This window comes from Somniosus microcephalus, chromosome 12, assembly GCF_052327205.1.
Source record: "Somniosus microcephalus isolate GS21.2 chromosome 12, FLI_Smic_1.0, whole genome shotgun sequence".
Taxonomy (NCBI): domain Eukaryota; kingdom Metazoa; phylum Chordata; class Chondrichthyes; order Squaliformes; family Somniosidae; genus Somniosus; species Somniosus microcephalus.
Window position 1 is genome coordinate 162,567,851 of NC_140998.1, and position 12,128 is coordinate 162,579,978.

The 12,128-nt window shown below is 42.2% G+C and overlaps 1 protein-coding gene across 1 annotated transcript in view; it reads right to left on the bottom strand.

The window, feature by feature from the left end:
* LOC147109667 (neutral alpha-glucosidase C-like) overlaps positions 1–12,128 on the bottom strand; it is a 205,396-nt gene that overhangs the window by 169,207 nt on the left and 24,061 nt on the right. The gene's annotated exons all lie outside the window — the stretch shown is intronic.

Here is a 12,128-nt window from a genome sequence, read left to right on the forward strand (position 1 = left end):
GCCAGCGAGCTAGCTCGAAAGCACGCAAAGACTTTCAGTGAAATCAATAATGATGCGATTGCAATGAGTGATAATGCTGCTCTCGGTGCTGTGTCCTACAAGGGGATGAAACGTGGGCAGAACAGAAATGAAAAGCAATCGGACGATGAAATTTTTAATTGTAAACGCTGTGATTACAAACACCAGTTAAAACAATGCCCAGCGTTTGGAAAAATGTGCACAAAGTGTAATGGAAAGAATCACTTTGCCAAACAATGCTTTTCAAAAGTAAAAACTAAGAATGGGCAACGAGTTAATGTAATTGAGGACACTGATTTAAGTGAGACATTTTTTGTACGAATGGTGTCATGTGACAATATAGAAAAGAATACAGAAAATGTGCAGCCCTCAGAAATGGACAATGCTGAACATAAAGTTAATGCAGTAAAAGAGGACAAATGGATGATCCCACTGCAGGTAAATGGAGCATTAGTTACCTTGACACTAGACACTGGGGCAAAAGTAAACTTAATCAGTATGAGTGACATTAACAATATGAAAGAAAAGCCCAAAATACAGAAAAAGTTAGTACTACTGAAGGACTATAATGGACAGAAAATAGATAGCTTAGGTGTATGCAGACTTAAAGTGACAGTCAAAGACAAAGTGCAACATCTCATGTTTTCTGTTGTGGCTGAAAGACTTGATTCTCTACTAGGTGACAAAGCTTGTGAGGACTTAGAACTGGTCAAGAGAGTCTACCGTATAAACTGTGCCATAAGCAGACCAGATGACTCGGTGGATTCTGTAGTGAATAATTTCCAGGATGTGTTCAAAGGATTTGGAGTTCTACCATTCACTTACAAGATCCAGCTAAAGCAGGATGCTCAGCCAGTGGTACATGCTCCACGAAGAGTTCCAGCACCCCTGCGTGACCGTCTCAAGAATGAACTGGACAGAATGACCACACTAGGAGTCATCAGGAAAGTCGAAGAGCCAACAGACTGGGTTAACTCCATGGTATGTGTAAAGAAAAAGAACAATGATCTAAGAATATGCATGGATCCAAAGGACTTAAATGCAAACATAAAACGTGAACACTACCAGATTCCCAAGCGAGAAGAAATCACCAGTGAAATGTCAGGTGCCAGATACTTTACAAAGCTCGATGCCTCACAAGGATTTTGGCAACTAAAACTGGATGAAGAGAGCACCAAATACTGTACCTTCAACACACCATTTGGCAGGTATTGTTTCCTCAGAATGCCTTTCGGGATAATATCTGCATCTGAAATCTTTCATAGAGCGATGGAACACATAATTGAAGGTCTGGAAGGAGTTCGGGTCTATGTTGATGACATCATCATCTGGGGCTCCACACTGAAAGAACACAATGAGAGACTGACTAAAGTGCTACAGAGCATACACCGGAATGGACTGAAGCTCAACAAAGCCAAGTGTCGGTTTGGCGTCCAGGAAGTCACTTTCCTAGGAGACAATCTATCTGGTAAAGGAATAGAGCCAGATATGGAAAAAGTAAACGCCATACTCAAAATGCCCCGACCCACTGACAAAAAAGGAGTGCTACGCATCATGGGGATGATAAACTTCATTGGAAAGTTCATTCCTAACTTGTCAGCCAAGACAGCCTGTCTGCAAGACCTGCTACATAAAACAAATGAGTTCGCATGGACAGAAAGACATGAACAAGAGTGGATAAACCTCAAAACAGTGCTGACAACCACACCTGTACTCACCTTCTTTGACCCAACAAAAAGAATCAAAGTGTCAACGGATGCATCAAAAGATGGCCTAGGTGCGGTCTTGCTACAAGCAGAGGGTGAAGATTGGAAGCCTGTTGCCTATGCCTCCAGGTCTATGACTGATACTGAGTGTCGATACGCCCAGATTGAAAAGGAATGTCTAGGCTTGGTAGTTGGACTAGAAAAGTTTCATGGCTACATATATGGACTTCCCACCTTCACAGTTGAGACAGACCACAGCCCTCTGGTTGCCATCATAAAAAAAAACCTGAATGTGATGTCTCCAAGGACTCAACGACTCATGATGAAGCTGCAAAGATATGACTTTGAACTGATCTACACACCAGGCAAATACATAGTGTTAGCAGATGCACTATCCCGAGCACCCACAATGAGTCATGTGAGCTCTACTGAAGAAGACGTGGATGTTCATGTGAGTATGGTCACTGCTGCGCTGCCCGTGTCAGACACAAAATCAAAGCAAATAGCAGAAGAAACAGTAAAAGATACAGTATTACAAACAGTAATAGAGAACATTCGTCATGGTTGGCCAAAAGGTTCCTGTCCAAAATATTTTCACATAAGGTCAGAATTGAGTGTCGCAAGTGGACTATTACTAAAACAGAACAGAATAGTCATTCCACAGGCTCTACGTCAAGACATGCTCAAAAGGATTCATGAGGGACACATCGGAATTGAAAAATGCAAAAGGAGGGCAAGAGACATTGTTTATTGGCCTGGCATAAATTAGGACATTGAGAACATGATAGGCAAATGTGAGACATGTCAGAAACACCAAAACAAACAAGCAAAGGAACCAATGATAGTAGCTGACATACCAACAGCACCATGGCAAAAGGTTGGTATGGACCTTTTTCATTTAAATGGTAAAGACTATCTAATAGTGATTGACTACTATTCTAACTATCCTGAGATGGCGTTGCTCTCAAGCACCACAGCAAGCAGTGTCATAATGCATGTGAAATCCATCTTCGCCAGACATGGAATTCCCAGGATTGCCATTAGCGACAATGGTCCGTGCTTCAACTGTAAGGAGTGGCAACAGTTTGCAGCACAGTATGACTTTCAGCACATCACATCCAGTCCTTTGTATGCTCAGTCAAATGGTAAGGCAGAGAAAGGTGTTCAAGTTCTCAAGCAGCTATTGAAGCGACAGAAAGCAAGTCTGATCCTTATCTCGCCCTGCTGAGCTACCGAGCCTCGCCTTTAGACTGTGGTTCTTCACCTGCTGAACTACTAATGGGTCACAAGTTGCGCACCACGCTACCCTGCTGTGCAAAAGAACAGCAAAGTGAGGAACTGAGACAGAGACTTCAACTGTTAAAGCTGAAACAGAAATCATACTATGACAAGTCATCCAAAACTCTAAAACCATTGACAAGGGATGATGTTGTCAGGATTGAGGATCCAGATGCATGGAACAGGAAAGCTACAGTTCTTGAGGAAGTAGGACCAAGGTCATACACTGTTAGAACTGAGGAAGGACAGATTCTCAGGAGGAACCGCCGTTCCCTCCAAAAAACACAAGTGACTATTCAAGCAGATTGATGACAATGCCGCAACTGCATCTTGTCATTCACCGCCAGAACAATCTCATGAAGACACATCAGACTTACCCGTGTTGAGAAGATCCACACGTGAAGTAAAAGAGCCTGATAGACTTAATCTTTGAGTACAATGTAAAGCTTTGAAAATGTGTTGACTGTTTTGAAAATGTTTATGTTTATAGAGCACTAACAAAAGTGTTACTGATATTATCTTTATTGTTTTCTTGAAAGTTGATTGATATTGATTTTGTTAAACCTCAAAGAAAGGGGAAGTAATGATCAATAACATGTCATTCTATAGTGGACACTAGGTGGAGCCGTAGAGCTGTGTAGCGCTGTATATAGCTGTATGTATAAGTCTACACTACCCAGCTGTATATATATTAAGACTACATTACCCATGAGGCACTAGGCTACCCACAAGGCAGCAGTCAAGATGGAAGCATCTACAGATACTGTACCTAGTCCACATGTGCTCAATAAAAGGTCCAGCAAAAGCTAGCTGTGTTCATAATAAGAATGTCTATTTATTAATGAACATAACATGGGACGACACCAAATTGGGAGGGATAGTCACCACTGAAGAGGGCTGCAACAAATTACAAGAAGACATTAATAAACTTGCAGAATGGGCATATAATTGGCAAATGACTATCAACATAGATAAATGTGAGGTATTACATTTTGGTAAGAAAAATAAGGAGGTCACATATTACTTAGAAAATAAGTATCTAAATAGAGGAGCAAAAGCATCTGGGAGTAAAAACACACAAGTCACTAAAAGTTGCAACGTAGGGCAATAAGGCCACAACAAAAGCAAACCAAGCACTAGGGTTTATTTCTAGAGGGATAGAAATGAAAAGTAGAGAAGTTATGCTAAACTTCTATTGAACCTTGGTTAGACCACACTTGTGAATACGGTGTACAGTTCTGGTCGCCATATTGTAAAACGTATATAGAGGCACTAGAGAGGGAAAGATTTACAAGGATGATACCAGAAATGCGCGAGGTTATACCCATCAGGAAAGGATGAACAGGCTGGGTCTCTTTTCTCTTGAAAAGAGAAGGCTGAGGGGTGATTTAATAGAAGTCTTTAAAATTACGAAAGGTTTTGACTTGTGGGGGAAGAGCAAAATTAGAGGCCATAATATAAGATAGTCAACAAGAAATCAAATAGGAATTCAGAAGAAACTACTGTGGTCAGAATGTGGAACTCGCTACCACAGGGAGTACTTGAGACGAATAGCATAGATGCATTTAAGGGGAAGCCGGATAAGCATGTGAGGGAGAAGGGAATAGAGGGTTATGCTGATAAAGTTGAAGGAGGAAGGATGGGAAGAAGCTCGAGTGGTGCATAAATGCCGGCTGGACTGGTTGGGCCGAATGGCCTGTTTCTATGCTGTATATTCTATGCAATTCTATATAAAAACTTCAGCTGGGGCTGAACTAATGTTTTATATAGGTTTAGCATAACTTCCTAGTTTTTGTACTCTATGCCTCTATTTATAAAGCTCAGGATCCCACATGCTTTATTAACTGCTTTGTTAACCTGTCCTGCCACCTTCAAAGATTTGTGCACAAACACCCCCAGGTTTCTCTGTTCTTGCACCCCTTTAAAACTGTACCATTTAGCTTGTATTGTCTCGCCCCATTCCTCCTACCAAAATGCATCACCTCACACTTTTCTGCACTGAATTTCATCTGTCCTGTGTCTGCTCATTCCACCAGCCTGTCTAAGTCCTCTTGCAGTCTATTACTATCACTGTTTACTACACTTCAAAGTTTCGTGTCACCTGCAAATTTTGAAATTGTGCCCTGTAAGAACATAAGAAATAGGAGCAGGAGTAGGCCAATCGGCCCCTCGAGCCTGCTCCGCCATTCAATAAGATCATGGCTGATCTGATCCTAACCGCCAATCCACTATCACAGAACCATCTCCTGAATCTAACAGAATTAGACACACGAAATAGGAGCAGGATCAGGCTACACGGCCCCTGGGCCCGCTCCGCTACCCACAGGGCCATGACCGATCCGAACCTAGACTCATGTCCAAATTCCTGCCCGCTCCCCGTAACCTTTAATTCCCTTACTTCTAGGAAACTGTCTATTTCTGTTTTAAATTTATGTAATGATGTAGCTTCTACAGCTTTTTGGGGCAGCATATTCCATGGACTTACCACCCTCTGAGTGAAGTAGTTCCTCCTCATCTCAGTTTTGAAAGAGCAGCCCCTTATTCTAAGACTATGCCCCCTAGTTTCACCCATCATCGGGAACATCCTCCCCGCATCCACCCGATCCAACCCCTTCACAATCTTATATGTTTCAATAAGATCGCCTCTCATTCTTCTGAACTCCAATGAGTAGAGTCCCAATCTACTCAACCTCTCCTCATATGTCCATCCCCTCATCCCCGGGACTAACCGAGTGAACCTTCTTTGTACTGACTCGAGAGCAAGTATGTCTTTTCTTAAGTATGGACACCAAAACTGTACGCAGTATTCCAGGTGCGGTCTCACCAATACCTTGTACAACTGAAGCAATACCTCCCTATTTTTATATTCTATCCCCCTAGCAATGAAAGCCAACATTCCATTGGCCTTCTTAATCACTTGCTGCACCTGCATACTAATCTTTTGAATTTCGTGCACCAGGACCCCCAGATCCCTTTGTACTTCAGTACTTTCCAGTTTCTTGCCATTAAGATAATAACTTGCTCTACGATTTTTCCTGCCAAAGTGCATAACCTCACACTTTCCAGCATTGTATTCCATCTGCCAAATCTCTGCCCACTTACTTAGCCTGTCTATGCCCCCTTGCAGGTTTTTTATGTCCTCCTCACTCACTACTTTCCCTCCCATCTTAGTATCATCTGCAAACTTTGATATGTTACACTCGGTCCCCTCCTCCAAATCGTTAATATAGATTGTAAAGAGTTGGGGACCCAGCACTGACCCCTGCGGAACACCACTAGTTACTGATTGCCAGTCTGAGAATGAACCATTTATCCCAACTCTCTGCCTTCTGTTAGATAGCCAATCCTCTATCCATGCCAGAATATTACCCCCAATCCCGTGATTTTTTATCTTAAGCAATAATCTTTTGTGTGGCACCTTGTCAAATGCCTTTTGGAAGTCTAAATACACTACGTCCACTGGTTCCCCTTTATCCACCCTATATGTTACTTCCTCAAAGAACTCCAGCAAATTTGTCAAACATGACTTCCCCTTCATAAAACCATGCTGACTTTGTCCTATTAAATTATGATTATCCAAATGTCCTGTTACTGTCTCCTTAATAATGGACTCCAAAATTTTACCTACCACAGATGTTAGGCTAACCGGTCTATAGTTTCCAGCCTTCTGTCTACTGCCCTTTTTATATAAGGGTGTTACATTTGCAGTTTTCCAGTCTGCCGGGACCTTTGCCGAGTCCAGGGAGTTTTGGAAAATTATTACCAATGCATCCACAATCCCTACCGCCACTTCCCTCAAGACCCTAGGATGTAAGCCATCAGGTCCAGGTGATTTATCCGCCTTGAGTCCCATTATTTTACCGAGTACCACTTCCTTAGTGATTTTGATCGTGTTTAGCTCCTCCCCCCCTTTAGCCCCCTGTTTGTCCAGTGTTGGGATATTCTTAGTGTCTTCTACTGTAAAGACTGATATAAAATATTCATTCAGTGTTTTTGCCATCTCCATATTTCCCACCATTAATTTCCCGGTCTCATCCTCTAAGGGACCAACATTTACTTTAGCCACCCTTTTTCTTTTTATATAACTATAAGAACTCTTACTATCTGTTTTTATATTTTTTGCTAATTTACTTTCATAATCTATCTTCCCTTTCTTAATCAATCTTTTTGTTATTTTTTTGCTGTCTTTTAAAGTTTTCCCAATCCTCTATCCTCCCACTAGATTTGGCTACCTTATATGCCCTTGTTTTTAGTCGAATACTATCCTTAATTTCTTTACTTAGCCACGGATGGCTGTCTTTTCTTTTACACCCTTTTCTTCTCAGTGGAATATATTTTTTTTGGAAGTTGTAAAATAACTCCTTAAATTTACACCACTGATCATGTATCGTCTTACCCTTTAATCTATTTTCCCAATCCACTCTACTCAATTCCGCTCTCATACCTTCATAGTCTCCTTTATTCAAGCTTAGCACGCTTGTTTGAGATCCAACCTTTTCACACTCTAATTGAATATGGAATTCAACCATGTTATGGTCACTCATTCCATGTACCCACAAGTCCAAGTCGTTAATGTCAAAAAAACAGCAGTGGTCCTAGTACTGAACTCTGGGGAACACCACTGTATACCTCCCTCCAGTCCGAAAAACAGCCATTCACCACAACTCTCTGTTTTCCAATTGTTAGCCAATGTTGTATCCTTGCTGCTACTGCTCCTTTTATCCCATGGGCTTCAATTTTACTAACAAGGCTAGAAACATAGAAACATAGAAGATAGGAGCAGGAGTAGGCCATTCGGCCCTTTGAGCCTGCTCCGCCATTCAATGTGATCATGGCTGATCATCCAAATTCAGTACCCTGTCCCTGCCTTTTCCCCATATCCCTTTAGCCTCAAGAAATATATCCAACTCTTTCTTGAATATATTTAATGAACTAGCCTCCACCGCCCTCTGTGGCAGAGAATTCCACAGGCTCACCACTCTCTGGGTGAAGAAATTCCTCCTCATTTCAGTCCTAATATGTGGTACTTTATTAAATGCATTTTGAAAGTTAATTTATATAACAACAACTGCACTGCCCTCATCCACCCTCTCTGTTACCTCATTAAAAAACACAATTTGCCCTTAATAAATCCGTGCTGGCTCTCCTTTATTAATCCATGCTTGTCCAAGTGGCTGTTAATTTTGTCCCAGATTATTGTTTCTAAAAGCTTCCCCACCACCGATGTTAAACTGACTGGCCTGTAATTGCCAGGTTTATCCTTCTCCCTTTTTTGAACAAAGGTATAACATTTGCAATCCTCCAGTCCTCTGGCACCACCCCTGTATGCAATTTCTACCCTTACTTCCCGCAGCAACCTAGGATGCATCCCATCCGGACCGGATGACTTATCCATTTTAAGTACTGCCAGCCTTTCCAGTACCTCCTCTTTATCTATTTATCTCATCCAGTAGCCCGACAAACTCCTCGTTTATTGTAGCTTTGGCAAAATCCTCTTCCTTGGTAAACGATGGTCACAAACCAGACTGCAGACGTGTATCTATCTCTAATAGTGAAAAATCTTGCATATGTCTGCACTTCCTCTTGAGGAGAAGATGAGAGACAAAGAAAGAAGTACGTAGAAGTCAAAACACAGAAACAGGCCATTTGGTCAACCAATTCATGTCAGTGTTTGCCCTCCACTAGTCCCAATCACATTCCTGATCCCAAATCCCTTCAACCCCTTTTCCTTCATCCACCTATCCAATCTAATCTTCAATGTTGACCTCGTTTCTGCCTCAACCACTAATCCTGGAAGTGAATTCCACAGCCTCACAACTCTCTGTGTAAAGAGTTTCTCCTGCCCTCTGTTCCAAATCTCTTACATTTAATCGTGTATCTATAACCCCTCATTCTTGACCCCTCAACTACTGCAACCATCTGCATCTATCTACTCCAATTCCAATTCCAATTTTTTCCAATTCAAATGCTTTATTGGCATGAAAGTTTACAGAGAACCATATTGCCAAAGCTTACATAGCAAAAAGGTACAGTTTTCCAACATTCTGTAGGTGTCAATCGATTTGACATTTGTTGGGTACATACAATATTACTTTTAAACAATATTAATTTTAAACAGTCTTTGTACTTCATTTGGTACGTTCAATATTAATTTTAAACAGTCTTAATTTTAAACAGTCCTCAGGTTGTGACATGTTGTTACATATTTGGTCCCAAGGTATGGTCTGTCTCCTTCTCCTAGGACTAATCTCAATTTTGACAGGTCATCCAATTCCTTGAAATCTGGGGTTGTTTGGCTTAGCTTGTTGAATAATATGTTTCTTGATGTGTTGAATTTTTCGCATTTTAGGAGGAAATGCATTTCTGTTTCAACCTCGCCGGCCAGACATTGATCGCATATTCTATTCTCTCTAGGCTGCCAGGATTTCTTGTATCTGCCTTTTTCAATTTCCAGTTGGTGGTCGCTTAGTCTGTACCTGGTGAGGGTCTGTCTCTGTTTTGTGTCTCTGATGGTCGTGAGGTAGTCTGCCAGTTTATATTCTCTTTTTAGGGCCCGGTAACATTCTAATCTGCTTTGGCTTTCGGTTATTTTGTTCCAATGTTCCAGGTAGGTTTCTTTGCGTTGTTTAATGATTTGGTTCACTCGGATTGGTGTTTGGACGGCTGTGTTGGTCTGGGGCTGGTCAGGGTCCGGCTGAGTACTTAGTTTCAGTAGCAGCTGACTCAGGGGACTCTTTTCTGGGTTTAGCTCTTGGGTCTGAAAGGCTTTGAAATGAAGGGTGTCTGGGGAGCTAGATTTGAGGTGATTTAGGAAGTTTAGTGCTCGTTTTTGGATGTTTATTCTCTGTGCCATGCTTTCATAATTTTAAGCACTTCTACTATATCACCCCGTACTCTGTGTCGTTCTAACAAAAAAAAGACCATTTTCAGGTTTTCCTTCGCTTTTGCTTGGGCTCCAGTTTCACATTAGGTTTTAGCGCAACTTATTTTCCATATTCTGAGGAATAGTTAGGTCTGAATATTGCTGTAAATCTGCTCCTCTCCTTTGTTACTGTCTAACTATCTAGTTACTGTTAATAATCTGCTTGGTAGTTTGTAACCTAAGCCAGGGTCTGACAGAGGGTTTATTCTATCGCAAACTCAAAGAAATCATGTGGGGTCACACGATAGATATTTTAAGCCAAATGCAGTGACAAGGATCTCTTGGCTCAAACAGAAACCCTTGCCATTATATTTGGCTTAAACAATATATCTTATGTCCCTACATGATTTACCCAAATACTGAGGAGGTAAAGGCACACTCAAATTTGCAGAGAACAAATGTTCACGGAAGTGGTCTTTGGCAATGAGCACAGCGAAAGTATCTGAGGAAGGAGTCCAAAAACATAACAGTGGTGGCAGCAAAAGGTCAGGATTGGAATATCACTTAAACACCAAAGTGCTATCCAAATTTTTAAATTTAAAGTTATTGAGTAGTAGCAGTACATACAAATGTCTAAAAGGGTTTAGATAAATGTGGACAGGGAGCGAGAATTAACTCAATTGGTCGCAGAGGAAAGCACAAGCATGCATACCAGTTAGAAGTGCTTAAACTGGATGTGGAGACAGATGGTGCAAGTTTGAGGCAGAGGAAAAGGAGCACTGATGTGCACTTGATCTGGTGCAGAAAGAACTATTGATGGTGAGTTTGGTAGGTGGGGTATGGCTGATCTAGGCCACAGCTCTGTACGGGATAATTCTACCTAATGCAGTCCAATACCAAATTTTACATCATTACTGCATCAGTTAAAAACAATGATAACTATTGTCATTCCTGGACAGTACGAGGCATGCAAAGGTGGCCCAGGTTTACTCACTCTCCTACTGATTGCTCGATTGAGTTCCTCATCTGATTTTATAGCTGAGAACGGGAATCATATTGGCAACTGTGAGTGCAAACCTACTCGCAACAATAAAAGCTCAACAGTTAGTGAAGTCATTGGCCGAGATTTTCCAGGGTGCCAGCGCGTCGAGTGGGAAAATGTCGGGAACCCATTGTCAACACGCCGCCACGCACCTTTCCCAATGTCTGGTTTGTCAGCACTGAGCAGACCCGACAGGCAGCGGCGGGCGGCCCAATTAAACTCATTAGCATCTAGTTGACAGATGATTAACAGGCTTTTTTAACCTACCTTTTGACTTTAACCTCATGGCCACAGGAACCACACATTTCCGGGACCACGACTGTCAACCTGAGGCGGGAGTTCAGTGGCCATTGCTCCAGCTGATTACTTGACAGCTGCAAATGTACAGTAAAAGCTCCCACTTGACAGATCATCACTTTCCTCAGCTACAAGTTGTTTCTCAGTCCACTTCCAGCACAGGTTCTGCAGGCTTTCCACTTTCCACTCTCCATCCACTTTTACCTCATTGGAAGAACTCTCTCACCATTGACAGAATGCTTCTGTCATCTCTGCCATCTATTCTATCAACATTGGTGCCCTTTATACTGTCTCACCTTGGTCCTCAGAATCCAACCACGATCAGCCCCAACACCAGCAGCACCAACAACAATACCAACCTTCTCCGCAATCAACTGATGCTGCACAGGACACAGGGCATCAGCACCCGAGCACACTGCTGCCCGGGAGACCAGGGATGGCTTCACCATGATCAGATTTACTTCACTTGATGCTGTACACCCTGGCTGCCACATGATGCGCCAGGTTGGCACCACCCCACACCAACACCATAACGCATCCCTACAATGTCCAAGCCATTCCTTTCACACTCACCACCATTGTGTGGAGGGGGGGGCTACCATTATGTCTCACCATTTACTGTAACTCACTAAGCCACTTCCAAAGATGCACACAAATCTGTCCAAGAATGGAAAGTATTGAATATAAAGGTTTCAATGTTTGATAGCACATTAACAGAAACTTTACATGAATACTGGATAAAACACCCAAGTGGCTACCCTAGTGTGTTGTTAGTTGGTATGATTGCACTAGGATGAGGGTGAGTGTGAGGGCTGGCTAGTGAGATGGGGATATGGTAATGTAGATAGAGAAGGATGGGTGGGTGTGCAAGGTAAGTTGGTGTGAGTAAGGATGTACAGGAGTAGGGTAGGGAAGGCAGAGTGAT